Source organism: Lycium barbarum, chromosome 3 (assembly GCF_019175385.1).
Source record: "Lycium barbarum isolate Lr01 chromosome 3, ASM1917538v2, whole genome shotgun sequence".
NCBI classification, from domain to species: domain Eukaryota; kingdom Viridiplantae; phylum Streptophyta; class Magnoliopsida; order Solanales; family Solanaceae; genus Lycium; species Lycium barbarum.
This window is the reverse complement of record NC_083339.1, coordinates 24,846,551-24,873,614: the sequence shown is the minus strand read 5'-3', so window position 1 is coordinate 24,873,614 and position 27,064 is coordinate 24,846,551. Positions and strand designations below refer to the sequence as shown.

Genomic DNA, 27,064 nt, shown 5'->3' with positions numbered 1-27,064 from the left:
AAGTGTTCGGTTGCTTATCATATGTTCATAATGATGATACGGCTAGAAGCAAGCTTGATCCAAAATCAAAGAAGTGTTACTTCATTGGCTATGGTGACACCGAGCTTGGGTACCGATTTTGGGATGAACAAAATCGGAAGATCATCCGAAGCAGGAATGTTGTCTTTAACGAAGAGGTACTGTACAAAGACAAGCTGCAAAAGAATTCAGAATGTCAGGACAAGGAATCGGAAATAGTCGATTTGAGGGACTTTCCGGCACCTGAGCCGCAGCCAGGTACAACCGAGGCAGAGGAACAAACAATCCGAGAAGGTGCTGATGAAAGTGGTGATTCTGAAACAAATGAACAGACGCCAATCACAGAGCTGCGTAGATCATCCAGGATCAGGAAGCCGCTTCACAGGTACTCTCCATCCCTCAACTACATTCTACTCACTGATAGAGGGGAGCCGGAATGTTATGAAGAAGCAATGCAAGTCGATGAATCGACTAAGTGGGAGCTGGCAATGAAGGATGAAATGGATTCACTATCGGCAAATCATACATGGGAATTATCCGAGTTGCCAAAGGATAAAAAGGCATTGCAAAACAAATGGGTTTATCGGATAAAGGAAGAACCCAATGGAAGCAAGCGTTATAAAGCAAGGCTGGTTGCAAAGGGATTTCAACAGAAAGAAGGCATTGACTATACAGAGATCTTCTCTCCCGTAGTCAAGATGGTGACTATCAGAACTGTTCTTGGGCTGGTAGCAAAGGAAAATCTACATCTGCAACAGATGGACGTGAAAACTGCATTTCTTCACGGTGATCTAGACGAGGAAATCTACATGCGACAGCCGGATGGATTCAAAATCAAAGGAAAGGAGAATCTGGTGTGCAAACTTCAAAAGAGTCTGTACGGACTAAAACAGGCTCCAAGACAGTGGTATTTAAAGTTTGACAGCTTTATGAAGAAAGCTGATTTTTCAAGGTGCGAGGCAGATCACTGCTGTTACTTCAAAAAATTTGAAGACTCGTACATGATACTGCTACTCTATGTCGACGACATGCTAATCGTAGGAGCAAACCTACAGGAGATTGATCGGTTGAAAAAAGGGTTATCGGAAGAGTTTGCAATGAAGGATTTGGGAGATGCAAAGCAAATCCTTGGGATGAGAATCGACCGAAGCAAGGAGGGCATCAAACTCTCACAAGAAGAATATGTGAGGAAAGTTATCAAAAGGTTTAACATGCATGATGCCAAGCCAGTCAGCACTCCCTTGGCTGGACACTTTCGGTTGTCAAAGGATCAGTCGCCGACAACCGAGGATGAGAAGAAGCAGATGGACAAGATACCTTATGCATCTGCAATCGGTAGTCTTATGTATGCAATGATATGTACAAGGCCAGACATTGCACATGCAGTGGGAGTTGTCAGCCGATTTATGAGCAATCCGGGAAAGCAACACTGGGAGGCTGTGAAGTGGATATTCAGATATCTGAAAGGCAGCTCGAGTTCAGCTCTGTATTTCCGAAAATCAAAAACAGGATTGCAAGGGTATGTTGATGCTGACAACGGTGGTGATATTGATAGCAGAAAGAGCATATCCGGGTATGTTTACACCTTCGGAGGTACTGCAATCTCTTGGGTTTCCAAGTTGCAAAAGATAGTAGCTCTCTCTAGTTGTGAGGCTGAGTACGTTGCTGTGACGGAGGCCACAAAGGAAATGATGTGGCTACAATCTTTTCTGCGGGAATTGGATCAGGACCACGAGGGAAGTGTGCTATATTGTGATAGCCAAAGCGCCATTCATTTGGCAAAGAACCCGGTTTACCATGCTCGAACGAAGCACATACAACTCCGGTACCATTTCATTAGATCAGCTTTGGAAGATGGAGCGCTAGTGCTTGAGAAGATCGCAGGGAGTCAGAATCCAGCAGACATGCTGACAAAGGCAGTGACGATAGACAAACTGAAGCTATGCTCAACTTCAGTTGGCCTGCACGAAGTATGAAAGTAGGAAAGAGCTGCTGCATCGATCAAAGTGTGAAGACAAATTAAAATTAGTCTTCAAGTGGGAGATTTGTTAGGTGTGGAATTGGCCAAACAAGTCAATTCTTTTGTTCACATAGTCGTGATGTAAGCGCTTACCTCATAATAGTCGTGATGTAAGCGCTTACCTCATCATAGGAAATTCATTCCTATAAATAGGTAGCTTATGGTTCATTTGTAAGATATCATTAAGATCATTTGCTATACACATCCCAAGAGAGAAAAAATCTAAGAGAAATACTCTTAGTGAAAGGCCTAAGTAAGAGAAGGTCTTTGAGAGAATTTTCTGTGGTAAAAATTCTTGAGTGTAATTGGGATTGGGGTTGTGAGGTTGAGTGTTGTAAACACTTGTAATATTTCTTCTTTAATAAGATCTGCAGCAGCAACGTGGACGTAGCTCTCACATTGAGGGTGAACCACTATAAATCTGTGTGTGCTATTTATTCTTCGCTTACATCACGGCGTAAGTAGGTTCTGTCTAAGGAGGTTGGTATTTAAGTGGTCCAGCTGTGACCCTCCAATCTTTCTTGGGAACCTGCTTACAAAGGTCGGATTTGGGATTTAAATCCTAACACTGTCCCCATTTATATGACACACTTTTTTTTTTAGTTAGTTCTAAAAAGAATGACACATTTCCTTATTTGACAATAATTCAACTTTAAACTTTATCTTTTATGCTTAACCAGGTGATCTATAATACACAAATATCTTTGACTTGTTTTAATCCTTTTTTTAGTCAGTCCTAAAAAAGAATGACACATTTCCTTATTTGGCAATAATTCAACTTTAAACTTTACCTTTTACGCTTAACGAAATGATCTATAACCACACAAATATTTTTGACTTGTTTTAAACCACAAGATTCAAAAGTCTTCCTTTATTTCTTAAATTTCGTGTCCAGTCAAACTACATCATATAAATTGGGAAGGAGGGAGTATATAACAGTGTAAATGAATGTATATAACGATGTCCTTAAAGACAAGGTAGAAACTTTAAAACATGAAGCATTTGCAACTATAGTTGACTTTGTTCGTATACCCAGTTAAACGATGTTGTTGAAATAAACAATGAAACAATTAAGCTAAATATTTGATATAAAGAATCTCTTGTTTTTCAATGATACATAATGGTAAACCCAAAAGAAACGAACAAGAAAAGGTGATACCAACTCAATTAATTATCTACATCTTCAAACTGTAATTATTGTCAAAGTAGAAAACCATAGTAAGAAATATCTCTTTCTCCCTGGACTTAACCGTTGATTATTGTTCGTATTCACAGGTCGGAACGATATCCAATCTCACAAACAAGCGTATGATCCGCATTGATTATTCACATAAAAAATTACTTCATGTTCAATCACTAATAGTCACAACTATTCAATTTAAAAAGAATGATCAGACAAAAGAATTTTGGAGATTTCATACCGCACGAAATTATCACAGGCATAATACCACTACAAAGAAACAGTACAGAGAATTTTCTTAAGGGAGAAATCATTATTAGCATATTATCGCACTTCTTTAGAAAGTGTGTGTCATTGGAATTAATTGGAAATATAACAAGCTGCAAATCAACCACAGTAATCTAGCTAGGGAGAATTTTGTTTGTTGGATGCCTACGACTTAAAACTACTCTCTCCGTTTCATTTTACTTGGCCTTTATACTAAAAACAATTTTTTTACTTTTACTTAGTCATTTTAGTAATCAAGAGAAATCTATTGTTTTCTTCCAACATCACCCTTATATTAAGTAATTATATATAGTAATGCTAGTCAAAACTTAGATTTTCAAAGCACAATTAATAATAATATTTTTTTTAGTAAAAAAAATCTCTAATAAATAGTTTCCTAATTAAGGGAGTGACAAGTCAAACAACCGCCAAGTAAATGAAAGAGAGGGAGTATAAGTAACACCTCACCTTCAACTTCGCAGTTGTGTGATGGAAATGTACAGTTAAACTGGTCATCAATAAAAAAGATCATTTTCTACCAAAATAAATAGTAGTAGTAGCGAACATGGATGGACGGGTGGTTAAATTTCATCTTGATGTTGATGTATAAAAAAGTACAATATTTATGACGAGGAAAAAGTATGGAAACTCATACTCACAAATGTTCAATTAGACTTACGTTGTTTGTTTAAGTAACTATGTTTTTTCTAATTATAAATTGATATTGACATCACTACTAAAAAAACAGAAATTAGCGAAAGATAAATTCGGCAGCTAAAAAAAAATCGTTGCTAATCGTATTTAGCGATGGATTGTCAAAAAATCGGTTAACTACGAGCAATTTAGCGAGGGATTAGTGACGAAGTTCGTAACTAATTCTAATGTAGATACATGTAACTATTTTTCTTTGTTATTCTTTTTGCTAAAACTGAATGATACATGGTCTTGAAAGTTTGTGCTTGTAGCATTGGTACTAGGGGTGGGCGTTCAATTTTTCGGTTCGGTTTTATCAAACTTCAATTTGGCTATTTCGGATTCGGTTTTTTGAAGGTGGACAACCGAACACTGAACCAAACTAGTTCGATTCGGTTCTTTCGGTTTCGGTTTTTTAAAGTTCGGTTCGGTTCGGTTTCGGTTTTTTTGATATAATATTAGAAGCGATTCCATTGACACTAATTCATATTCTCAAAAGCAATAAAACATAAAACTGATAAATTGAAATCAAAATCAAAATCAAACAAACAGGATACACAAGAAAAGAAAACTATAATCATGATATAGGATTACTAGGTGTTATATACATACCGTAAGAATAATTAAGAAAACACATAAAGGACATACATTAATCCTAAAAACACGTCCTAGTTACCTTTCTTTGTTAAGGATATTTGATTTTCTCAATTGAAGTGGAAAATTAGGGATACAAATGCAAAAGAGGACTTATTACAATTGGGTTTTTTTTTTTTACTTTAAACTTAATGGGCCTGGACTATTTTAATTTTTTTTGGGGTAATGTATTAAATTTCGGTGCGCGTTCGGTTTTTCGGTTCGGTTTTATCAAACTTCGATTCAGCTATTTCAGTTTCGTTTTTTTTACGGTGGACACCAAACACTGAACCAAACTAGTACGGATCGGTTCGGTTTGTTGAAGTTTCGGTTCGGTTTGATTTTTTGATTTTCGGTATTTATGCCCGGTCCTAATTGGTATAGGGGAACACATGAACTTCTGGTATGACAAATGGCTCCCCAAAAATAAAACTATTAGAGAACAAATTGCTGGTCCTATTAATAAAAACTATATAAACCTTAAAGTCAAGAACACTCTGAAGGACAATAATTGGTACTTGTCTACAACAATCACTAATACGATCCAAAACACCTACATTACTGTAAATGAAGACCTTCTCTACTGGACTTCAAATGAAGAAGGAAGCTTTCAAAGCAAAGATGCCTATACTATCTACCAGGACTCCCTGTCAACTGCAACCAACTCTCCAGATCTTATATCTCCGGATCTTAATCATAGCTGGATCCGGAAGCACCCCGGTCTCAATAAACTCAAATACTTTCTTTATTTAATTATTATCTTTTCTACTATTAATAAGTGAAGGCTGAGGTACGACGAAGGGCATTCATGTAAATAAATCAAAGATGAGGGCAAATTATAAACCCTCCTTTGTGTCTTCATTAGGTTCCACGTGTTAATGGCACAGACCCACTTGGAAATCTGGCTTCTTCTAGCACATTCTTACTATCTTCTTGAGCTCTTCTTCTGCTCATCTCTGTTTCTCTTTTCTCTTTCTCCGGTGAGTTCTTCTCCGTCCTTTTTAGTTTTCGTTCAGTGACCTTTTAGTTTGTTAAGACAAATCGTTATGTTATTAAGGCTATTAAGGCCTGGTGTTGGAGGAAAATTGGGGCAAAATAAGAGAGCACTAAGTGCAATCAATAAGAATGTAACAGGAGCTCCTCCATTAGTACCCTGTGTTGTCAACAAGAGAAATGTCATTACTGAGTAAACACTTCTTAAACCCTAAAACTCAATTTCATTTTTAGTTTTAATCTTGAATTTTTACAACCTGTTTTGATTTCTTTTTTTCTATTTCTTTATAGTAATAAACCTAATGCTGTTAACAAGATCCCTCCCATCGCCCAATCACAAGGTTTGACTCTAATTCTTGGTTGCATTATACTCCCTCCGTCCTAAAGTACTTGTCACTTTCCGCTTATTGAGAGTCAAGCTACATAAATTTTCACCAACATTTTATGATAGTACTTTTTTCATTTGATATGAAAAGAATTGCAACTCATAGTACCTTTGTAGTTTCCGAATATCCAAATATTATTTTTAAAACATTAAATTAATCTAATCCTATTTAGCTTGAAAATTAGTCACATTGACTCTCGAAAAGCAAAATATGACAAGTATTTTGGGACGGAGGGAGTACTACTTATCCTGAAATTCCTTTATATCTGATCTCAGTTAATAATTGTATGTGGGGTTATTGACATTTCAGGAAGTTAGCTGCACATATCGTAAGCAAACAACAACAACAACCAGCAGTCGAGATACCTTTTCAATCCCCTCTTGGTTTATTTTATTACTCATGAGCTGCTGTTGACAATGTATTTCCATAGGTAACAAAGCCGTCGCCAGTCCCAGTGGCACCAAACAGAAATGAATCAGAAGACTGCATTATTATTGATGCTGAAGATTACAAGGCCACTGGTTATTCTACCGTGCCAATGTTTGTGCAACATACAGAAGCAATGATGGAGGAAATTGACACAATGGTAAACTGATATGATCTATATCTTTATTAATGTTGTTATGGATTTCCCATTGATGTTTAATATGTCATTCAGGATGAGGAGATAGAGATGGAAGATGTTGAACATTTGTCAATTGTTGATTTGTTGACACAGACAGTTCTGATAAAAAGAACTCACTTGCGGTGGTGGAATACATTGACGATATCTATGATACTGCAACAAGGCTGAGGTAGAGATGTTATCTCCATTCTCCATTTATGTTTGTAAGAGTTTTTGTTTTTAATAGCTTATATGCTCATTAGGATTATGGCCTGTAGAGTTTGCAGAACTCTCATACTTTTCAACTGATTTTTCAAAATATACACAATGATCGTCATTTCCTCATTGTATTAAGCTTCTAGGATTAGCTTTTCTATAGTTGTTGGTGTAAATCTAGCTATTTCTCTACCTGGTTATGATTGGGTGAAACTAATTGAATGAATAGTAAAACAAAAGATTAATATGATTTTCACAGGGTAAGGTTCTCTGTTATTGCAAGATTTTTATTACCTTTGAGAGTAAAGTTGAAATCTTGTTATATTACAAAGAAGTTGACTGCTCTTATGATTCAGGTTGTGGAGACAGAATGAGTGACCTGTTTGCCCTTTATATCCATCTGTTCAGCTTTTATTTTGATTGGAATTTGGTGAAGGAGTTGTTCTACGCTAAAGAAAAATAACACTTACTAATCTCTATTTAGCGTTTCGCTGGTCATTTCATTAATTGGTTTATGTTTATGTTTCCTTTATATTTTGGGATAGAAAGGATAATATCACTTTATCTTTTCTGGTAGAAGCTCATGACTTTATGACCATTTAAGCTATATTTATGTTGGAAAGGATAAAGGATGAGAGTGAAAGAAAATCAGGATTTTAAGTTAGTGTGATGATGATAATTGGGGCATATATGAGATTTCTGGTGAAGATATAGTTTATGCGGAGTAATTCTACGGAGTACCTTAACAACACTGATTTGGAATACAATAAAGAAACATCTCACCAATGGTAAATCTCTCAGTCACTGAAATTTTATGGTCTCTAACCTACTTTAATTGTGCCTCTGTATTCTCACCGGGTATTATTAGTTAGTAGTAAGTTGTAGAAGCTAAATAGTATTCCGACTACCTTTTTCAATGTCTGTAACTCATGTGAAGTTAAACTTATGAATCTTATTTGCAAGCTTAATAATTTATCTTACATAAATCAATTAAGTTATTTGTACAGGGAAACATTGGATCTATTTTCACAGTTTAGTAAGTTCAAAACATTAGTAAAACATACTACTAAACCTGGCCATTATGAACTCTGAAACAGTGTTGGAAAAGAAAATTGAAACAATTTCTCTTTTTCCTTCTATTGTATTTTTCATTAATTAGTGTTTTTTTTTTTTATGCATATTGTCATTTTATATGATTGATTCTTTTTTTCCTTATTTTTTGAATAGGTTGTCAATTGCCGGAGTTAAGGTAGATTTGCTAGATGCAAGAAAGTAGCAGCAGAGGTTAGATTATTTTCTGCTTCCAGTTGATCAAAGCATCTGAACTATAACTAAAAACCACACAAAGAGCTTACTGGTAGCTGACTTGTGTGCATACTAGATTTTTTTATTTATAGTACTACAGGTCCATGCCATTTATGATTGTGTAGGTGGATATTGTTTGATGTAGTTTTATAAAACCCAATCAATAAAGCAGAAAATATGGTGGTTCGTGTTTGAGAATATCTTTTTGATAATCATCTTCGTTTATGGGAAATCCTCTAATCTGCTATGAATGAAATCACTGTTAATGGAGATCTATTTTTTGGTCCTGGAGTCCTGTTAATGAGTTATAACATTTATTTAACCGTTATTAAATACATATAAGTTTCTTGATAGAACCCTGTAGGGTTACATCGGAATCGTTTTTCAAAAGCTTTTGAAGCTTATTCTTTTATTGCAAAGGGAAAGAAAAAACACTGACTCGGACGAACAATCTGAAGTTGTAGTGACTATGTGTTCAGTTATGGTTGTGGTCTTGGAAGCATAGAGCACAACAGGGGGGCAAAATGAAGGAAAAGTTGATCAATACTTTTTACATTTCCGAAAACTAACTACATGAATTAGCTAAGGAATGGACTACTTTTCAGACTTCAGAAGAAACGTAGATACATGATTACTGACCGTTAATTTGATACACATTAAATAAAAAGATTGGAGATAATGTATTTAAGCAATTCAAACTAATCCTCCTATATGAGTATTTCATTGTTGACTTAGCTAATATGGATTATGAGGCTGAGCCTGATAGTAAAACATGGGCAAATGCTCTTGACAACTATATGTGGTCAGAAAGAATCATGTTTCTTTGAAATGAGTCGTGTTGAATCGACGATAACAAGGAAACTGAGTGAAGATCTTGCTGGATTCTGATTCTGGAATTTTTTTCCCAGCATGATGATAGCACTAAGGTGATTGCATTAGAAAATGACATTTCCATTACACTATTTGTTCTAAAGGTATATTATCTTGATATGTAAGTTGTAATCATTTGACAGAAATCTTGTAGACATAATACAATAGTCTCTTGTGGTTGCACTTCTGGTTATAATTTATTATGTTCGATAAGATGGTAGTATGGTGGAAGAAGAGTTTTGACTTATCATTTTACTGCTAAGACTGAAACAAATGTATCTTGCTTTGTTACATGTGCAGATCGATGGATCAGCGCCCCTTCCTTACGGTGTATGCTTGGAGGATACACTAGAAAGCAATGAGGAAAAGAACGACGACTATAAAGATTTAACACAAGGAAATAGACAAGAATATTCTACAAGGTAACAAACTAGCAGAAATTGTTCTTAAAACAAATAAAGAACAATAGATACAACAAATACAACAAATTGAGTTTGTCCCTTTTGAACTAGAATACAAATTCTATTTTTTAGATCATATTAGATCAGAAGTTCTACTTTGGTCTCATTACTTGGAGATTTAGTTAGTTACTTTATTTAATGACTGGAAATAATGAGGTAGTTGAAAGTTGAACTTATTCTCTCAATCGGTGAAAAAAAGGAATATTACTTTTTCAGAACGCTTCTGCTATGTCATATTACTTTATCTGTATGAAGATAACTGAAGGTTACTTTATATTACTCTTCAGTTCTGTTTTTACTTTCTTAGGGGGACTCTAGGCTTTTCCGTATTCAATTGTTGCATTTCTTTTTGTTTGACATGTAGAAAATTGGTACTTTTCTTCTAAGAATTTAAGAATTTGATTTTGAATTTTGATTTAGTTTGGAAGGGTTATACTACTTGATAATGGTAATTTTGTGCAAAGGAAATTGAATTTGGGTGAATTTTTTCCATAAAATTTATACAAATGTAGAAATACTTATAGAAGACATGTAGCAGAAGTTAGAATTCTGCAGTTTACATGTTAGTCCAATTGGATGTATTTCTATTGGTAAGGTAAATAGGTCATGATATTATAGCTAATACAAGGCATGTGTGGATTTCATGCCATTGGTCTTACTTTTGTGGTTATTACTAGCACTCATCTTGCAGGGGCAAAATTATCGAAGGTACAACTCTATTACACTTGAACATACTTTATCTTTCCTATTTCTCCGTGTCCCTTACTTCCTATCATCTGATAAGAGGAATTAAACTCGAAATTGTTGAGTTGTGTGAGAAAAAGAGGCCACGATGAGCTACTAACAACAATCAGTAGGTAAATCTTGAAATTAGAGAAGCTCACTTATTAATTGATTGCTAAAGAAGATGGCTTTGTTGTCACAAAAAAAAACTATACAAAGCAATCGAGTTAAATGTAAAAGCAAAGAGTCTGTTATCATTCATAAAAAATTGCAAATAGTAAGCTTTGTTGTGGTTAATATAGATTTAGCTGAATTCGTCGATACATGGGTATCCATTAGTTTTGTCATCCACACCAAGGGTATTACGGTAAGTGCACACCTGTCTTTTGAACATCTAGGGTATTCCACAATTGCAGCTCTTTTAATTTCTCTTGGTAACACGTGTTTTAGTGTGAGATGCAACTGGCTTCCACCTTCCTTCATAACCGATTTATGTCTTGCTTCTTCTTCTGTGTACTTTCTATCAAACAACAATGGAAGCTAAAAGCAATAGATTTGTGTGAATCTCTGGGTTTGTAATATCACTATTTTACTTGATATATTTTGAGTTTTAGTGCTTCAGTCATTTTTCTCTATTTTTTCTCTATATAGATATAATCTTTAACATCTTCACTTCATTTTTACTTTGTTTCTCAAGTACGCTCAACAATGTTTTTAATTGTCGGAGATGATGATGGGTGGCTGGTGTTTTCATTCTTGTTTTCCTCTTCTGGTGAGTTGTTGTTTTTTTTACTATACTCTAATTTTCCCTTTCTTTTTGTTTTAATCATTCACATGACTCCTTATTGAACAGTGCAAATCCGTAAGCCGAAGTAGGTAATACGATTACGGTAATTCGCTGGAAGTGACTAGCTGGATTTTCATTCACTTTCCTACTTTCAAATCAGGTTTCTCCATTTTGGTTCCAGCTTCTACTTGACATATGCTGTATTTATGAGCTCTGCAAAGTTTTCTCTCTCTTTTTTTTTTTTAAAAGAAAAAGTTGCTGAACTGTTTTTATTTGGTTTTTCATGTTCTTTTGGATATCTTCTAGATGAATTGTGTACATGCATGTCCATATTGATATCTTTGTTTTTGAAAATAGATGCATACACAACACGTGCATTTTTTGGGATATGAAATTGCCATAGAGTTTGTGTCATTTATGTGTTGTTTGCACTCCCATTGATGATCTTATATTGTTTCTACTTTTTTTCCCTGAACTGAGCTTTGTTTCTTAGTAGAATTAGCATTAAAACATTGAGCTTGAGGAATGTGATATTACAAAGAAATGGTACCATGTGTTCATTATTGTATTTGATAACTTTGAACATTGAGTTTGACGAATGTGATATTATAGTAGAATAGTAGCATGTGCTCTTTATTGAACTTGGTGTTTGGAGAGTCATCTTATATCATAAACTTTGTCTCTATAATTGGTTTTGAGCTTCCTTGATTGGTTTGGTTGTTTTCTCTTTGTTATTTTAATTATTTAGTTTATTCAAATCAGGTAATATTTTGTTGCTTAGTTGATTAACAATCAAAACATTATTGAGGTGAGCCACTCTTATTTGCAAGGACCTCCATTTGCTAAAACTAATGACTGCTTAGAGAATGAAACATGAGGCACAAACGATATGAAAGTTTAAGATAAAAGGATTAAAAAAAAATTGGTAGCATCAATTTAGATGTTGACGAACTCACAAAAGAAGGTTTGTCCAAGTATATCGATTGTCAAACATGGAAGTGCTTTGTTACTATAGATGGTCCTACTTTCATTGAGGTCCTGCTGATTTTAGTTCTTTTCTAAGGGGCTGGAAGATTTAACGCGTTAGTGAAGATCAGAGATTGTGAGTTTTTTTCTATGGAGCTATTCTTATATCTTATCAGGTGCTTCAAATTCTTGAATCACTACATTATGTTGGCTTCACTTTTCACTTTACGCCTCCACTGTAATCAGTAGGGTTGGTCTCATAAGCGTAATTGAAGGAGAATCTTACCATATCTTATAGATGAGAGAAGAAAAAGAGCAGGTGAAGGATCTCGAGTTCTCATTTGTGCCCATAGAGGTAAACTCTCCTGTGTCAGCTAATATATTATGTAGTTAAATAACAGTGTGTTATCGTTCTGCTTCTACTTCTATTTGGAGAGGAGGGTTGGGGATAACAACATATTCATGTATGTTATTTCATATGGCATATTTCTTATATGGACTCTGAATTGGCTTAAAATAGAGAATTTATTTTAGTGACTTAAATAATTTAAAGCTAGAATCTATTTAAATTTGTAGTAATATTACACCTTAATTAAGTTTACTGAAAGTGATAAGCCAGGTCTACCATATGAGGTGAGTGCTTCCCCCACCAATCTTAGATGCAATATAAAGAATTTTGAAGTTGGTGTGTGTATGTGTGAGAGAGAGAGAGAGCGAGAAATCAAAATGCACATCTTTTATCATTAATTAGGCGGTTGGTATAATGATATGTTTCTTTTCTGCTTCTTCCTTATATTACACACAAAAAAATTATGGACTTAGCTCTTTTGTTGCTTTTAGCCATTGTCTAATTACTAAATTTGTTATGATATAGAGGCTACTAATTAAGCTGAGACTTAGCTTAAGCATTTGTTTTTCCGCTTGTGTGTTTGAGGCTGACTACATAAGCTTTACCACTGCCTTCCTTTGTTGAGATTTTGGTGTAGTAAACTGAATGTTACTTCATTAAATAGATGGAATTTTATGACTTTAATACATTGAAAAGGTCAGAAATATCCAAAGGGAAGCTTAAAACTTGTGTTATACATTAGAAGCATTGAGTTTGCTAGAGCAAGTTCCTGGTTATTCAACTTCTGAGAAGTATTTGACAAAAACTAGATCAAAGAATTGCGCATAAGCTAATTCTCAATATAGCTTGTTGTTTCATTGATTGCTGCTCAATGCATGGGTAACAGTGAAGACTCAAAAGTTGTGCCAACTTGCACCCATGGGTTCCTTCTACCAACTTATAGTTCCAAAAGCTATTTATTTTATAGAAGCTGAAATTTTATTAATATATTCTAATCATGTAAGATGTTACTTAATGGTGAGTATTGACCTTATAGTGTTTTAAAACTTTACAGCATCTTATAATAAACTACATCCACTTGATGTTGTGTGGAGATCGTGACAGTTTCCTACCAAAGATTGAGATTTTCTTTGTGGAGGCTTTGTTGATCAGTGAACTATACACATTGAGAGAGTTCAGGACTTCAAAATCTCCATTCAAAGCTTAAATTAATTCTCATACTAGAATGTAAGCACATCTAACTTAAGTAGATGAATTGAGGACGAGAAAGGCTCAATTAATGTGGTGTAATAGTCTATTTACTACACTAGTTGTTTTAAGTGTTTTCTTTCAAGCGCATAAAGAGAGAAGTGAGCGAAAAGACAATTTTCTTTTTAGTGCTTTAGGATAAGCCTATCAATTGGGTTGGGTCGGCCCGGGACCGGCCCACCTAACCCTTCATATCGCTGCTTCATGGAAGATCGTACATTACCGATGTGTTGTTCTACCTTATATTATACGAAGCTATCAGAGTTACTTGGTTTTATTAAAAAAAAAAAGGATGCTACTTAGAGTTAAAGCACTATATGAAAAACTTAACATCTCCTTTTGTGTTAAGATATTCTGTTTATGGTCATTGCATATTCTTTTACACACTACTATGCCCTTGAAATTTTTTACATCAATAGTTATTACTTATTAATTTGTTTTTCTTTTAACAGATTAGCGCTCTTAAACAGAAGATTGGAATTGGGCGAGAAGTTTAGTGAGTCCTCTTTCCTGTGAGATTTCTTTAGTCTGTTATTTATAACCGCACATCCTGCTTTCCACTCCTATTACTATGTGCAAAAAATTTAACAGAGGTAGTAATGGTAGAACATCTAGGGAATACTTAATGATCTCAGTGTGAATTAACTTTCAAATTTTGAAATATCTTATGCTTTCTTTTCTCTTTTTCAATTAACACCCAAATGCAATTTCTATAGCCAACTACAGCTGCTTGAATCCAGATTGTAGTCCCTTACACGAAGAACATCAACAATTTCACAGCTTTTCTCTTTCTAACAAACTTGGCAATGTAATAGTATAACATTGTTCCGCACAATATGAAACATATTATCTTTATATAAAACATATTTAACTTGATAGTGCTGGTTCCTTTTTGTTGGTTAAACTCTTATTAAACAAATAAGGAAGTATCTTTCGAAAGTCGAACCACTTTTATATAACAACATTCGCCCGTACTTTGCACGGGCTCGGGCCATCTAGTCTACTATATTAGAAGCACCGGTTGGTGCTTCTTTCGTCATCCGTGTGTGGACCCCCCCTCCCCTCCCCCACCAACATAAAAAAAATAAAAAAATTTGGGCCCCATATTTTAAACAGGCCCTAAAAAAAATGTAAAAAAAAAAAAACACTCTGGGCCCCATATTCAACAACATCCAGTATTAAAAAAAAAAGTGGAACCCACCACATTCAAACTCACGGGAAAAAAAAAAGTGGACCCCATATTAACAAAATCAAGCAATATTGAAAAAAAAGTGAATCTCATATTTAAAAAACAAATAATGTTAAAAAAAATGTGGGCCCCATATTAAACACGATGCGTATTCATAGCAAACATTAATATAATAAAGTTTTAAATACGGAGCACAAATTAGAATGTTATATATTAATTGTGTTTTGAACATAGTATCTCATATTGACAAAATCAAGCAATATATATAAAAAAATGAATCTCATATTAAAAAAATAAACAATGTCAAAAAAAAAAAGTGCAGACTTTGTATTCTTAGCAAACACTAATATAATAAAGTTTTAGATACGGAGCACAAATTATAATGTTATATCAATCATGTTTTGAACATAGTATATATATAAAAAATAAATAAATTGGGCCTCATATTAAACAGGCCCATAAAAAAAAATTGTAAAAAAAAAAATTGTGGGCCCCATATATATTGACCCCATACTAAACAACATCAAGCAATATATATAAAAAAAAAAGTGGAACCCACCATCTCCAAACTTACGGTAAAAAAAGTGGGCCCCATATTAACAAAATCAAGCAATATAAAAAAACAATTGAACCCCATATTAAAAAAAAATAATGTAAAAAAAGACTTTGTATTCGTAGTAAACACTAATATAATAAAGTTTTAGATACGGAGTACAAACTACAATGTTAGATTAATCGTGTTTTGAACATAGTATATATATATATATATATATAAAAGTGCACCCCATATTAAAAAATAAAACAATGTCAAAAAAAAAGTGCACCCCATATTAAAAAATCAAACAATATTCATGTAATTTTCAAAGTATCTCATTAAGTCAATAATGTCCATTAGTGGGAGCAAATGAAATTATTGTACAGTAACATACTTAAAATACTTATATATTAAAATAAAATAGAATTTAATTACTTTTTCATTTTTTCCTTACTCTAATAAATGTGAAAATAATTGTGGGTCCCATATTAAACACCATGCGTATTTGTAGCAAACGCTAATATAATAAAGTTTTAAATATGGAGTACAAACTACAATGTTATATTAATCGTGTTTTGAACATAGTATCCCATATTGACAAAATCAAGCAATATATATATATATATATAAAGTGAATCCCATATTAAAAAAATAAACAATGTCAAAAAAAAAGTGCAGACTTTGTATTCTTAGCAAACACTAATATAATAAAGTTTTAGATACGGAGCACAAATTACAATGTTATATCAATCGTGTTTTGAACATAGTATATATATATATACATAAAAATAATGCAAACTAATAATGTCCAAAAGAGTGGGCCCCATACTAAATGACACTAAGCAATATAAAAAATAAAAATAAAAAAAGAAGAAATTATATAAAGCATGGGTTTAGACCCATGCTTCATCGTCCGTTGTCCCTTTAAAAAAAAAAGGAAGAAAAAAAGTGGAACTGACCACATCCAAACTCACGGGAAAAAAAAAGTGGACCCCATATTAATAGAATCAAGCAATATTAAAAAGAAATGTGAATCCCATATTAATAAAACAAACAATGTTAAAAAAACAAATGCTTAGAAAATCAAACAATTAAATCAATAATGATGGACTCTTTAGAATAAGGAAAAAATCATTTTCTACTTTGTTTCGTTTTAAACATGTAAAATTAATTTAATAATTTGAATTAGAATTATCTAAATCAAAATTTGATAAAAAAATAATAAGTATTTTACAACGTTAAATTAATCGAATTAAAATTGAAAGTATCAACTGATGCTTAAAAATTGCTATTGTTTTATCTCAAAGAGAGGAAAATAGTTTCTTTTTAAACAAGTCTTCTCTTTTAAAAAGTATTAATAAATTTTCGTAGCAAACACGAATAAAATAAAGTTCTAGATACGGAGCACAAACTACAATGTTATATTAATCGTATTTTGAACATAGTATATATATATATATATATATATATATTATCATTATCTAAACACAACTACATATACATAGATACACTATAATCTGAAGTGTTGGGCCCGTGCGCAGCACGGGCATAGACCATCTAGTCTTATATAGAAATGACAGTGGATGGGACGAACACAGCTATGAAGGACGAACAATACAAAAACTGAATGTACAGAAAAGCAATCTAATTGTACTCTAAACCTTGCATGTCGACACCCTTACGTCTGCCTCTTCTTTTTCCTCAATCCGCATTAGCACATTGCCTTCTCAGAGAGTAAGTATTATTGGCCTCTTTTTATCAACAATTCAAAATTATTACTATAATAAACAAAAGGAAAATACTTAAACACCAACCTATATTATTCTCTTTGTATCGATTTGTTTGGCTTATTTGGAGTACGAGGGTCAAATTAACCAATGTTCAATTTGACTTTGGAAATAGAATTTTCAATTTTTTTCAATTTTTTTTTATATATTAAGAAAATATATAAAAGTACTATAAGTCATAATAGTTAACAATTCAAAATATTTTAAAACTACTTGAAAAAAAATTATAGTTAAAGAAAATATTTTTGAGGGTCCAAATAATACTAAGACAAACAAATTAAAACGAAGTGAATAATATTTATGAACCTTCCTCACTCCATATGACGCAAACCATAAATGTAAAATGAAACCATGCATTTTAGCGTTACATCTTGAAGCCTAAATGTAATTTTTTAAAATCTCAAACTAAATTCATTTCTTAAAATATAAACATTACGAGAATTAACTTGGATATGAAGTTTCCCAACTACTCTTACAAATTTTCTTTTTCCCATTGATGAACAACTTACATTGATATGACAATAAGGAAAAAGTCCAACTCTTTTCATCTCAAAGACTTCCATCACATGTTCTTGAGATTTCAAAAAAAAAAAAAAGGTTTAAAACGGATGAAATTTACTTACATTAACGTTAATGTTAGAAGATATATTTAATTTTAAACTCTATTTTGTAATTATAACTAAAGTGATGATATGTAAAATACATTTTGTATATGTCGCTATATACTTTCTTCAATCCGTTTTACGTGTCATGTTTTTTTTTCGCCCGCCCTAAAGAAATATTAATTAAAAGGGTAATTTGACTAAATCAACTTTATTTATTCTTTGATCTAATTAAATATTACTTTATTTTTCACAACATTAATCTCTCTCCACATTTATTGAGTAAGAGTAAAGGTGGAAATTAACTATACCTTGAATTTCTAAAATGACAATTATTTTGAATCATCTATTTTTAGTAAAGACGACAAGTAAAATAAACTGGATGGAGTATAATAACAATTAGAATGTTATTAAAAGTTGTTTAGAAAATACATTTTTTTGCGCGGATTGCCCTTCTTTTTGGGTGGTCTTTAATTGTTGCCCCTCAAAGTAGTGGTCTTTAATTTTTGCCCTTCGCCTAATACCCCGAGGTTCTGGGTTCGAACTCAAGCTCAGTAAAAAAAAAAAAAAAAGGAATTTCGCAAGACAGAAGTTTGGATTCGCAAGGCAGAATTTTACCTTCATGCAAAATTCCTGCGAATTGCCCTATAAAATACAAACCTTAAAGGCTAGCTAAAGTGAATAACCAAATTAACAGGTAATTTGCAGGATTGACCTTCGCTGGGGTGGTCTTTAATTTTTGCCCCTCAAATTGGTGGTCTTTAACTTTTGTCCTTCGCTAAAAATTTCTTGGTTTCGAATTCGAACCCTCGCTCAGTCAAATTTTTTTAAAAATTCGCAAGGTAGAGTCTGGATTCGCAAGGTAGGATTTTGGCCTTAAGGCAGAATTTGCATAGGCAAAATTGCCTTAAGGCAGAGTTTTTAAGCAAAATTCTGCCTTGCGAATTCAAATATTTGCCTTGCGATTTTTTTATTATTGAGCTGGAGTTTGAACCCACAATCTCGGGATATTAGGTGAAGGACAAAACTTAAAAACCGCCATAAAAATTAAAGATCACCCCAAATGAAGGGCAGTCCACGCAAAAAAAAATGTAAATTAATCATGTTAGGCCCGTACATTGCACGGGCATACTTTGCTAGTTTAATTATAAAGAATAAAGTGCCCAGTGTTGAATAGCTTGCCCATATAAATGTACTGCTTAGCAACCAATGTCCCCACTGTAAACCACTGAAACACCTAACACATCTTCGTTCAATGTCCCAAAGGAAGTCAAGTTTGGAGCCAATTAGGTATCCTGGATACAACATTACTTCCATGGCTAGAGAAACAATGTCAATCCAAGAACTCGCTTCGTACCACTAATGGAGTCAGATCCCTGTCATCCCGGCCCGTAGCACTCTGGAACATCTGGTTAAACAGAAACTGCAATACTTTCAACAACACAACACTACCTCTACTTTTACCATCACCAGGCAGGCCACTGAGTTCTACCAAGGTGGTAACTATTAATTACACAAAAAACCTGACCCCAAAACAACCATTATGGTTAAATGGGAAAAACCCTCCTATGATTCGCTCAAATTAAACACGGATGAATCCTTTCTTTATGAAAATAAGAATGGAGGGCAGGCGGTGTCATCAGAGATACCAACGGAACATGAAAGGAAGGAATTGCAGCAAAAACTATTACAATTACATTCCCCCTACAGACAAAATTATATGCTTTACTGAAGGTGCTTGAACTAGCATTCACAAAGAATTTACAAACATTGACAGTGGAAGTAGATCACAGGTATTGATCGTACAACTAGTTACAAAAAATTCAATTCAATCGCCTTTCAAATTTATGCTTACTGATTGCAGGTTCCTCCTACATGGTCTGGGAAACCCCCCAATTAGCCACATCTATCTTGAAGGAAACAAGGTGACACATGCACTGGCAACCTATGGAAGTCATGGCACTGATGAGCAAAATGAAGGAAAACTAGTTTTTGGAATGTTCCTACTAATTTTATATTTTCATATTTAAACAATGATAATTTAGAGATAGAATCGTTTAGATCTATCTCAGCTCTATAAACACATTTTACTTTCCCGCATTTTATTGATAAGCCTTTGTTTTAGCAAAAAAAAAAAAAAAAAAAAACAAAGTTAGTTCTTGTTCAAGATTAATTATTTTCTGGTTTCTCATCCGGTGTCCAATATCCGTATTGGGACCCCAATTAATCTGGATTCATTCCGCGTAAGCACATTTAAGGGAAAGTGCTCCATATCAAGGAATTTTTCAAATCTTCTGCAAGCCCCTTAACATATATTTCTTCCATTATTTCTCGACATCCCAAAGGAACATTTTGACGCAAGTGTTGGTTAACTTTAGATATATATTTACATAATTCGACATACCCGTGCAACGCACGTGCCTAGAAACTAGTTTTAAAAAAATATAATTTTTTTAAAATAAGTGTTTGTTTATAAATCGACTTATTGTTTCAACTTCAAACTTAAGATATATAATTTGAAAAATAGTATTTAGTAATTTTCACTCAAAAAATTTCAGTTCTTTTTTATGTCAAAACACAATTTTTACTTGAAAATGCCATTTTTTAGTTGAACGGAATTTTCACTCAAAAAAATTCAATTCTTTTTAATGTCAAAACACAATTTCTACTTGAAAAATACCATTTTTTAGTTGAACGGCAATGATTTATTTTTCAAATCTCAATCAAATCGTGTTCAATACAACTACTCTTTGTTTAACTGAAGGATGTAGAAGACTTTGGAATATATGATCTTAAATTCGAGATTTTAATAATATAATCAAATTGCTCATCGAATCTCGTATCTTGACCATGTCATAAATAAGATAAGTATATAAAATGAAAAATTATTTTTAACTCGTGAGTCGAGCGGGCACCCACACTAACCCCCCTGGTGGGCGACCCTTCCCTTATCCAACATTCATTCCAAGCATATCAATAAGAACAGAATGACCGAAGCGGTCTCAATATATATAAATAACCACTAAGTGCAGAATAATACTACAAATGCCCCAAAATCTAGTCTAGTACAGTACAAGAGCCACTAAATACACATAAGTCTGGAAGTGTCAAATAACAAGTCTGAAATATTGTCTCGGAACAATGGACATATATCATAAGAAGAGTTTTCTGGGCTACAGATCAAGAACATAGCTCATCACGGAACTCGCACTAAAGGCCTCGGGAAGATCACTCACGAGGTGCTGAAGTGGAACTTGTAGCGAACTCTACACTCAAAAAAGAGTACAGTAAGGTAGCATCAGTACAAACACTATGTACTGGTAGGTATCATAGGCTGACAACAATGAGTTCACATATATGAAGAAAGAATCAACAAGTATACATGTAAGCAAACAAGTACGTTAACAAACCAATCAACAATGAAATCATCTCAAATCGATACCAAGTACAACTCATCAATGAATAATGAATGTAAGAGTGAATGCATATGCAATGCAATGCACTGGCCAAATACCTCGAAACCTGTACACACATGCTACATACGGAAACCTCTATGTCTTGAGAGTCATGACCTATGGGGGACCCGTAAAGTCCATGTACTCCCTCGTCCTATCAAGATACCTCAGGCAACTAGTATATCACATTCCGCTCCGGTAACAACCTCGGATCATGGATTCTCATCTCTTTCATATACAATCTGGAAAAGACCTCGAATGTTCCTTTGTCTTACTTATCATCATCAGTACCAACTCATAGTTCATATCAATGCACCATATGAAATGAGAGTGTATGCAATGCAAGATATCATAATCAACAACAATTCAAAATCAAAGTCTCATTTGTGTCTTATCATAAGCGCACGTCATAGTTCAAGCCTAATCTCATGATTCTTTCCCCGTGCGATGATAAGTGACATAAGCAAAGAGAGATGAGTGCATACACAAGTCACAACATAACAAAGGGCGACAAGCCCAAATCACACAAGAAGGCGACAAGCCCAGAATCGACAACAACCAACCTAATAGAATTCCATCCCAACTTCATACCCGAAGGCCTAGCATGTTTTCCCCATCAATATCTAACTCCAATATATGCTTCACCAATTAGAGTCTAACCGAAAGGTAAACCGTAACCTACCACGATGCCGAGCGGGTGCCACGAACTATCCAACTTGAGCCTTGCCCTTCCGAAGAGCTTCCGAAAGATCGAAGTCTATTCAACAACGCATTTTATATAAGAAATAGAGGCTAAAGATATCCATAAATCTATAGTACTAATCGAATCGAAACAACTCTTTAATTGAAAGAAAGTCGGGCCCACAAGGGCAAAAATAGGAATTTCGAGATTCAAATCGGTAACCCAACGTTTTAGAAGTTCAATACTATTCCCCAATTGCTAATTAGACTCAATTAACCATCAATTTCCCCATCAGATAGAAAACACCAAATTTGGGATGAAACCCTAACTTTTCATAATCTAATTCTTAATCAAAATTGAGATTCAAGCTTAGAGTCTAGTTATTCACAAGGTTCCATGATTATATTAGGCAAGATTCACCAAATAAACCCATTTTCATAGCTTAAGACTCAACAATTCACAATAGGTTTTGTAAACCCATCTTCCCCAATTAACACGTTAAAACCACCATGGATTCCTTTCTAGATAAATAAAATGACCACAAAGTAAAAGCGAACTTACCCAATGAAAAATTCACCCCCAAGCTCTGTAAATTGCCTCTCGAATCTCTTAGGGTTTCAATAAAGTGAATGAACAAAGAATGGTTCGAATTGGGAAATAAAAGGGCAATTTGTTCAGTGATGACCGTCCGTTAAGGTGGGTTTCATTAATCGCATCATTTCTCGTGTCTACGGGCCAGGTCCCGTGTGGGCGAACCCTCAAAGGCGGACGTACTCCCGCAAAGCGGGACAACAGAAAACCAGATTTCCTGTCACCAAGTCTCACCCCAAATCTCGACATTCACCCAAGACCTCTCGGGTACAAACTAGACATGCGGACACACGTAAAAACATACTATGAACCCAACCATGGCCTCAGAATTCCCAACGAAGGTCACCTTAACTCGGTCAACCCCTAAACGGTCAAAACCTAGTTTCCAACCAAGGGCCCAAAACGCTCTCTAATGCCTCGAGAATCCAACTAAACTTCCCACCAAGTCATAATCAACCCTCCGAACCTTATGAAATCGATAGAATTTCAAAAAAGACCCGTTTACCCAAAAGTCAACTATGGTAAAATATTTTTCACTTTAAGGTCCTAACGTCCTCAAATCCTATCAAATCTCGCTTGATGACCTCGGGAACTATGTCGCCCATCCTCGCGAGTCAAAATCATGCTAACGAGGCTCTGGGAAAGGTCAATGGGTCAAAAATGCAATAACAAACTGTTACGATTTGCATTTCGTGGGCGGGGTTAGCGCTCGGAAAGCTACTTCGAACTTGTTGGTGCTCTTTCGGACTTTGTTTTAAAAGAGTCGCCACCTAATTTTTAGGAAATTAGGAAAACCAAGGGTGAAGGGTTTATTCAAGCACTGTAAAAAATCCTTCGTAATCCAAAGTTCTAGGTAAGGGTTCTAGTGATCCCCTAGGGAAGGTATTAGACACCCTAGTATTAAGGATCTGTACTATACGATTGACCTTCGAATTCCAATGCATGAGTATTTGCATGAACTGTTTATTTAGTGTTTATTCCCGCATTTATGAAATTTGTCATTTGCATATCATTCTTTAGGAGAATTTGAATATATCCCCTTTATATATAGGGTACTTAGGATTTGGATTTATAATATCCGGATAAGAATAGTCTCCTTTTATGTACAAGGATAATATATTTCGGTTTATAAAATGCCTTAGTTTCAATATATAAGTAAGTACACGTCCCTTTTTGTTCATGCTTATTCTCATACTTAGTCTCGGGTCAATCCGTATGATATGTTAGAACGCCTTATCTTATAACCTTGTGTTTTATGAACGTTTTTATTTAAAACAGGCTTATCTTATAAAAATGGTACGTTTTTATTACTACGAATCTATGAACGTGTGTAAAATTAGTCTCGGAGTTGGGCTTGGAGTCCCCAAAAAATTATAACTTGCTTTTAAAATAAAGGTTTTCCCAGTTTTGGGTTTGGCCCAAGATTCATGTATTTTTCTGAAATTTATTTATAGCCCAATCTTTAAAATGCAGTTTTTGTTCCAGGCGGGTTTCGGCCCAAAATCCTTTTATTTTTTGTTGGGCTTGGCCCAAATTATATATCCTTTTATTCAACGTCAGTCCAAGAACCCGATTCATATTTGCAAGAAAATGTATCCCTTAGTTTTTTTCGTAAAAAACACTGCTCTGTTTTATTTGAGAGAAGGCATCATAATACTTGTAATCTTGAAGATCCTTTTAGCTTTTTATTTAATTCCAGTTAATCCCTTCGTTCTTTCATTTTTCAAACTGTATCAAGGCTATCTTATTAATCATCCTCTCGGGTTTTAAGAAATTATTATATTAAGTCTTGATTTTTAAAGTCGTTTGGGGACCTAAAGTCAACCAAACCGCATATATAATGTTGTCCTAAGACGGCTAGTTCAAACACAAGGTTCCAATATTTATATGAGTTTTCACAACCAATACAAGTACACATACAAATGATTTTGTCAAAATAAATGAAGATGAACACTTAGAAATAAAGAGCAAAGGCAGGCTAGGGGAGTACCAAGCCCCTGGTTAGCCGTTTTCACCCATGGCTAGGCCTTCTATGGGTACGCTATTCGCTTCCATCTTCGCGGACTCAACAATTTTGAAAAGAATTTTCCTATAGGCTGGCTGGACCTCGACCCAAGTGACCATGCAGTGAGGAGGGGGAAAAAGAGGGACCCGGTTAGTTTATATTTACTGAACTTATCATACATGTAACTACACACATATATAAGTATCAAATTCATTCAGAAGTAATGCAATCAAGGTGTTTATATACATGCTATTGGGCTTCACTGGTAGAGTTTCAAGCAGTAAGGGGGGTCACCACCATCCATATCCCGATGCCGCACAAGATCAAAAAAGGTTTTTAGAACCTTAGGCATGGCAGGTTATCGGGGGGAGGCTAAACCAAACCCCAAAGTTGTCTTGATTTCTCAACCAGTATTGCAATAGAGAAAGAATGAAAAAAAGAAGGGACAACAATTGTAGTTCAAACACACAAACATGATATAGGCAAAAAAAAAAAAAAGCAGACTACAGTTCTGAGCACCTAAGGTTGATGATGGGAATTCACATAGTGAAAACCGTGCAGGGAAATGTGAAAGGCACAGACTCAATCAGGCAACATACACATAAACTGAACCAAAGTTTTCCCTGAACTAAAATGACCATGTGCAGAACATAAGGATCTGTAATAAGGCAATTTGTGATTCAAACAGGCATGACATAAGCACAACTAAGCAGACCCTATGGTGATACAACATTTCAATCAAGCACTCTTGGTCCTGAAATCTGTGTGATATTAGACAGTGAAAAGGATGCAGGACTTCAACAGATCCCAGCAACAAACAAGGTAACATAGGAAAGCATCCAATTTAAACAAATTCAGATAGGGGAGGCATACATGATTGACCATTCAAGCTCCAATCAATGTAGTTAGTCAAAGAAGGATGCAAAGAAAAGATTCAGTGCTTATATGTTTCATAACTTTTGACAAAATGCAAATTGCATACCCCAAACTTCCAACAAGACCTCAAGGAGAAAGGATAACACAAAAGTCCAAGAAGATCATGTGATTTAGATGATGTTGCATTCTTTTCAAGACAAAACAAATCAGTTTTCTAATACTCCAATCCTGGTCAAATCCCTCCCTATCCCAATAAAAATCTTCAACTGAACAGATACATCATTCAACTTTAACAACCTTTTGACACTTGACAAGTTCATTTCATTTCACCCCTTTGATTTACTGATAAGAATTGGAAGGCCATACATATGTACATAGTGAATACACACCCCATGGACATGATAGGACATACCATGGCACCTCTTATTTGGAGGGTAATGATCTGCCCTAAGTTGTACTTGGTTCAATGCTTAGCCCTCTCCTCAAGGTGCCTTTAAAAGGTTTCCTTTATGTCAAGTGGTTTATAATTTGCATATACTCACTTAGGCTCTCTCAAATGTCATTATTAACTCAACCCCAACCCAAATGCTCAACTAGCAATGACACAGGTTGATATTTCATTTAACTTGGCTTAGTATTCTGGTTATGAAGTTGTTCTTACCCCTTTTTTATCATAAAAATCTCAACAAAATCATATGCTACTCATCTTTAGGTTGGTTTTAAGAAAGGATAAATTAAGAATAGAACCAAAACAGTACAAATTCAACCTCAAGAATAGACCAAACTGTACCATCTATGTCCTCTTGGCCATGATCATTACCTACTCAACATTCAAGGACCGATTCTTATAATGATTCAAACAACATATACATAGAGACTTGGACAAGTTCAAGTACCACTCCTCTTCCCTTTATCTCTTTCAAAATTAGAAGGAAAGAACTCTTATGGAAATAATCAAGACAATATGAGGACTTCTAATTTCAGACATACTCAAGGAAGGATAAATTGAATTAAGTCTTGTCCCCAAGATGATCACACATAGTCACTTATGGTAAAACACATTTAACCTTATCAATTATGAAGATTACATGGGACTAGATTACCTATACTTGAATGAAGTTGACTCTTTATACAGGATCATGCATCTTTAGTTCATCAAATCCACTTAATTTCCAATCATGACTAAGGGACAGATTCATTTAGTAATTTAATGGCCAAACAAAGTACTCATATTGAAGTTGGACATGCAGCATATGTCATTTACACTCCACCTATTCTATTTTCATGATACAAAATTATGCACATCAATTTTCAGTGATCACCATAAGCCTTGAACTTTAAACCCAACAGTGTCCTTCTAGATCTCAGTCTTATTTCAGCATTTCTCAAGGCTGCTAAATTATTCCACTCAGCTAAGCATTAAGATAAGGGCAAGTTATTACATTGATAGGCTTAAGCATGACAAAATCACATCTTAACTAGATAAAAAAAAAGGTGTTACTGATCATGACCACACATTCATTACCGACATAGTGAAACTAATACATCATTTACAAAATATCATCCCCCTTGTTATCCAAACAAGTTAATCATCAACATCAAAGACATATGCTATTTACAGGT

At 34.4% G+C, this 27,064-nt stretch overlaps 1 long non-coding RNA gene across 13 annotated transcripts; it reads left to right on the top strand.

Annotated features, from left to right (window-relative positions):
* Nucleotides 1-5,322: 5,322 nt before the first annotated feature.
* On the top strand, nucleotides 5,323-20,095 carry LOC132630804 (uncharacterized). 13 transcript variants are annotated; one of them, XR_009578698.1, is made up of 12 exons: nucleotides 5,798-5,997; nucleotides 6,096-6,145; nucleotides 6,500-6,518; nucleotides 6,621-6,776; nucleotides 6,849-6,984; nucleotides 8,238-8,294; nucleotides 9,486-11,141; nucleotides 11,223-12,477; nucleotides 13,526-13,698; nucleotides 14,172-14,215; nucleotides 19,099-19,625; nucleotides 19,697-20,095. It is a non-coding gene; the product is annotated as an uncharacterized LOC132630804 (long non-coding RNA). The 13 variants fall into 13 exon arrangements; XR_009578695.1 differs by lacking the exon at nucleotides 13,526-13,698; XR_009578699.1 differs by lacking the exon at nucleotides 19,099-19,625.
* Nucleotides 20,096-27,064: the final 6,969 nt, after the last annotated feature.